Source organism: Lacerta agilis, chromosome 2 (assembly GCF_009819535.1).
Source record: "Lacerta agilis isolate rLacAgi1 chromosome 2, rLacAgi1.pri, whole genome shotgun sequence".
Taxonomy (NCBI): domain Eukaryota; kingdom Metazoa; phylum Chordata; class Lepidosauria; order Squamata; family Lacertidae; genus Lacerta; species Lacerta agilis.
The window spans coordinates 51,113,697-51,119,696 of record NC_046313.1 but is presented as its reverse complement, the minus strand read 5'-3'; positions in this window follow the sequence as shown (position 1 = coordinate 51,119,696).

Here is a 6,000-nt window from a genome sequence, read left to right as displayed (position 1 = left end):
AGACCTGTATAATTAGAAGCAGAAACTTAGCTTAACAGACAGAATACAGTTTCTGCTTTTTACTAGCTAGTACAACAAAAATAGTACACTTTATTTTCAGCAGTTGCTCATCTGTTACTACACCATGGGCATGATTCCAATCTCAGAAATGTAGGATGTATATTCCTATGTGTCTTGGGAAATCAGAGCGTACAGATGTAATGCAACACACCCAGCATGCTGATTTTACCATAATAACAGTGCAAGAGTCTAATGGCAATCAACCGCCATCCCAGTTTCATGAATTCTACATATATATTGCACTCTTCTGTTAGAAGCAATCAGGATGAGGGAGGATTTAAGCAACACTGAGTAGAACACAATTTTGGGGCTAAATAAAATGTGGACATTATCATTGTGATGGTACCAAAATTGGCTTTTTTACAGGTGGCACCAGTGTTGCGGAATGCGCTCCCTGCTGAAATACCAGATATCCCATATGCATCGACATTCCCCTGAACTCTTCACCAGAATCTCCTGCTTCACTTGCTGTGCTGTTTTAGTGGGATTATTTTCTTGTGTATTTTATCATTATATCTTTAATTATTCTATATTTAACTATGTTGTGCAGTTGTTTTAATGCTTTGTACACTGCTCATACACCCCAGGTAGTGTGGTTGCTGACCTTGAGCCAGACATCCTGGAGAGTGAAGTCAAATGGGCCTTAGAAAGCCTTGCTAACAACAAGGCCAGTGGAAGTGATGATATTCCAGCTGAACTATTTAAAATCCTAAAAGATGATGCTGTTAAGGTGCTACACTCAATATGCCAACAAGTTTGGAAAACTCAGCAGTGGCCAGGGGATTGGAGAAGATCAGTTTACATCCCAATCCCAAAGAAGGGCAGTGCCAAAGAATGCTCTAACTACCGCACAATTGCACTCATTTCACACGCTAGCAAGGTTATGCTTAAAATTCTACAAGGCAGGCTTAAGCAGTACGTGGACCGAGAACTCCCAGAAGTGCAAGCTGGATTTCGAAGGGGCAGAGGAACCAGAGACCAAATTGCAAACATGCGCTGGATTATGGAGAAAGCTAGAGAGTTCCAGAAAAACATCTACTTCTGCTTCATTGACTACGCAAAAGCATTTGACTGTGTCGACCACAGCAAACTATGGAAAGTTCTTAAAGAAATGGGAGTGCCGGATCACCTCATCTGTCTCCTGAGAAATCTCTATTTGGGACAAGAAGCTACAGTTAGAACTGGATATGGAATAACTGATTGGTTCAAAATTGGGAAAGGAGTACGACAAGGCTGTATATTGTCTCCCTGCTTATTTAACTTATATGCAGAATTCATCATGCGAAAGGCTGGGCTGGATGAATCCCAAACCGGAATTAAGATTGCCGGAAAAAATATCAACAACCTCAGATATGCTGATGATACAACCTTGATGGCAGAAAGTGAGGAGGAATTGAAGAACCTTTTAATGAGGGTAAAAGAGGAGAGCGCAAAATATGGTCTGAAGCTCAACATCAAAAAAACTAAGATCATGGCCACTGGTCCCATCACCTCCTGGCAAATAGAAGGGGAAGAAATGGAGGCAGTGAGAGATTTCACTTTCTTGGGTTCCATGATCACTGCAGATGGTGACAGCAGTCACGAAATTAGAAGACGCCTGCTTCTTGGGAGAAAAGCAATGACAAACCTAGACAGCATCTTAAAAAGCAAAGACATCACCTTGCCAACAAAGGTCCGTATAGTTAAAGCTATGGTTTTCCCAGTAGTAATGTACGGAAGTGAGAGCTGGACCATCAAGAAGGCTGATCGCCGAAGAATTGATGCTTTTGAATTATGGTGCTGGAGGAGACTCTTGAGAGTCCCATGGACTGCAAGAAGATCAAACCTATCTATTCTCAAGGAAATCGGCCCTGAGTGCTCACTAGAAGGACAGATCCTGAAGCTGAGGCTCCAGTACTTTGGCCACCTCATGAGAAGAGAAGACTCCCTGGAAAAGACCCTGATGTTGGGAAAGATGGAGGGCACAAGGAGAAGGGGACGACAAAGGATGAGATGGTTGGACAGTGTTCTCGAAGCTACTAACATGAGTTTGGCCAAACTGCGGGAGGCAGTGAAGGATAGGCGTGCCTGGCGTGCTCTGGTCCATGGGGTCACGAAGAGTCGGACACGACTGAACGACTGAACAACAACAACACTGCTTCAACCATCTTGGCATGCATTTGTTGTTGGTTGTTATTCTTTTTTTATTGGTTTCAAAAATTCAGACTAGTGTGGGGTGGAGATACATTCATCCAGTCTTGAATCACCTGTAGCAGACCTCTACCTCTCACCCCTTCAGATCACATGCTTTTTGGTTACAGAAATAAAATAGCATGGATCATCTGATTTTATTAGCAAATATACAGACATGGAAGGAGTGGCATAAAAAATAGCATCTCTGTTGTCATCAGCAACTCCTTTTTTAAAAATCACCTACATTTACTGCAAATATAAGTTACAGAGAATTCTATATACTTGAATTCAAATGCAACAGATCTAGCATTGTATAAGGTCAATAATCAATCTGTTACACCTTCAACCAGACTTAGAAATAGAATAGAATAAGCTTGCAACTTATGCTCAGTTAACTTGTGCACATTCAGTTTAATGAGCATCGAATTTTTTTTAAAAAAAATAAAATGGCTCAGAAAGGATGCAGGGTTCCATGAAAAATGGCATTGGCAATCCCACTCGCCACTGAATTCAATTTAAGTTCACATGATTTTGGCTTTAGGCACGATCCCCAGAACAGAACCCCTGTGTAAGTTGTAGGCTTACTGTGCAACAAAATGCTTTCATGGGCATGGAGCTACTTTCTTCAACCTACAAGATGCTGCTACAGGAAATGATAGGAACCCTTAAAGCAGGGTTGGTGAGTGTGTGGCTCTCCAGATGCTGTTGGATACCAACCGTTGGATACCCAGTCAGCATGACCAAGGGATCATGAAAGTTGTAGTCCAGCCATGCTTGGAGGTTCAAAGTTTACCCACTCACTGCCTTAAAAAGCAAGTTGTGTGCATAATTGGGTCTCATCATTGATCCTGCCAAATGGAGAGGGATATGTAATGTGGTTGAATTTTATTCAGTTGTAGCAAGATTGAAATAAAATTCATGTTTTACAGGGGATTGCAGCCCCAAATGTTGGAGGTATTGGAAAGAAATTGCACACTGTTCATATGTGATAAATCCATGGTTTTGGGAGCTGTTTTTTCTTGAAATTGGTGTAGCTAGTAACTGGCCAAGCACTACAACTAGACCTAATAATGGTGCTCCTATTTGTTTTTTATTGGAGCAGGAAAGACTGTCTTACACAAAGAATTGGCGGTGTTTTTCATTTTTCCAGCCAGATTAACAATTGCGAAAAATGGGAAAGTAGCAGATAATAATTTAATGGCAGAGTGGAGCCAACAAGTGTGGTCGATTGCAGTGATGGGAAAATGGTCAAAACAGGTTAAAGCTTCTGTTTCTCGGTGATTGACTATTTTGAATTACTGTCTGCTCGCTTCATTTCTGATTGTTGTTGTTATATAAAGGGAAAAAAATGTTCAATGAGAAAGAAAACAGTAAATGGCAAGAAGCTGAAATTTGGATGGATTGCTGAAGCCAGCTCTGGTAACAATTGCTGCCAAGAGTTGCAAAAAGACCATCGCAAATGAAAAAACCCACCACTACCCAAGGAATCTCTCAAAGGCTCACAACAGTTGCCTGAGATAGTCAGCAGGACGTAGTCTAGTTGAGGCAGTGTCCTGAAGGCCGGGGCTTTGTTTCAGCTGGAACTCACCAGAACTGATGGTATGGCAGCACGTCACTCAAGGCAGTGTGACGGAGGCTGTGGGCAGCATGGCGATCTGTGCGGTGGGGGGGGGGCAGCTGCGAAAGAAGAGAAGCTCAACAATTTTGGCTGGGTGTTTGTTATTAAATTATTACTAAAGATCAACTACAGTTCTGGCACCTCTTTTTCTAGAAAAAAAGCCCTGCTGAAGGCGATATAAAATCAAAAGTGTGTCAGACGTACATAGGAACTAGGATGGCACTATCAAAGGGTGCGTGCATTCATTTGAGGAGTAAGGTTATTGCCCCTCTACTACTAGCCATACCAGGTCACTCAACCATTGCTAGTGTGTCCATTCTTCTAACAGATAATTGGTGACAGCAAAAACTGCCAAAAAATTAGCATGGGCAATTAGAAGAAGATCTATTCTTTGGATATTGAAGTAAACTTCCAGGATGTCTTTTGTATAGTTAAGTTTTTACCTCTATCTTCAGTACATTGTATTTTATTTTATTGCTATGGCTAGTGGTAGATGCAAATAAATATTCTACTGATTCTGATTCTGCATTGATTCTGATTCATACATTGTGTGAGTTGTACCACTCAGTGCCATATGAACATGGGGGTGGGGTGGGCCGCCCTGGGTGCCATCCTGAGGCAGGGGTGGCAAAATGCTGGCTGAATGCACCCACTCCTGGCCCCTGAAAGAAAGCAGCGGCTTTGGACAAACAACGCTGCCACACTCCTTCTGCTGCTGGTGGGAAAGGAGAAGCGGTGCGGGGGTGATGGGGCGGAGGCCAAGGGTGAGAAGACACAGTGAACCCGAACCTCCAGGACACCAACCCTCAAGCCCAGCAGCGGCTCCGTCTCCTCCTCTCCTCACGGAGGCCACGTGACAGCCCGGCTATGCATGTGTCGCCTTGGACCGGGAACGCGCCTCTGGCTTGGGCTCAAATCTCAGTGGGGAGGAAAAACAGCACAGAAATGTTTCTCCTCTCAAGTGCTCTTAAAGACAACTGCCTTGCTTGCTGCCTCAGAGAGCTAGGAAACCTTCGTGTAAAAAACGACTGACTACTGAGCCATCCCACCTATCGCCCCTCTGATATGTCATCACCCCCCAAGGGAGCTGGGCCCCTAGGAGTTGGCCCCTATGTGCCCAGCGTGGGAGCGTAGCCGAGCATTGCTGAGTCATGTTCTGAATTAGCCGTTTCCCCCTGGGCAGGAATCCCCAAGCGGATAGGCCACGTAAGGGTTAAGGGGAGCGAGAGAGCTGGGCCTCTAGAGTGGCCAGGAAATGGCCCCTCTCTCCGTCTTCCCACTCGTTTCGTCTCCTCTTCATGCTTGTCTTGGGAGGCCTCTGGGGCAGTGAGTCCTTTGGGCGAAGGGAGGGGCTCTGGGGTGACGGGGTGTGTGCAGAGGAAGCTGCTGGGGGGCTGAGAGATGTATGGGAGGATGGGACCCAAGGCCTCGCAGCGCCCCCCTGGGATGCTTGCCCTGCCCCCACGGGTGGCTAGCCCCGCCCCCAGATGCACAGCATGTGTGCTGCTCCAGCTGCCAGAGCATCTAGCTCCACCTCTGGTACCACTAACCCTGTATAGTATGCAGACTGCTCTATGTATGGAATGGGTGGACAATCAAATAGAGCTTAGAAATCACCGCACTGAAGACAAGCTGCACGCTGTCACAACCTAATTCAAGAGGAGTTGAGTTTCCACCGATATCTGTCAGTGGAAAGGCGACTTCAATCACTTGTTACTGCAGCAATGTCAGGAAAGTGCTGTTCATTCAAAGCTACTTAGGTCTAGCATTATTGTGTGGCAAATCCATAGATCCTTTCCCTGCTAGTTTTCTCTTAACATTCAGGAGTTATCAAATCAAAGAGAGAGAGAAAAATGTGTGTGGAGACAAGGGGAGATGTTCTGTGTGATTTTGTTTTATACTTCAAATTCCCTGTGCTGTTTAATAGTCAATGAGTAGATGCCTTCTACAAGCCATGATTAAATAGTTCCTGCCCACAAATCATCTGCTGCTGTCAAGCAAACACTGACATAAGGACTATCTTCACAATGGAAATCTCATTTTAGTCGTCCCCCCCCCCCGCTCCCCAGTCAGTGTAATGATGAAACAGTTTGTCAAAGGAGTGGTGAGATTCACAAGGGCAGACATTTTGGCTATTTGTTAATTTCTTA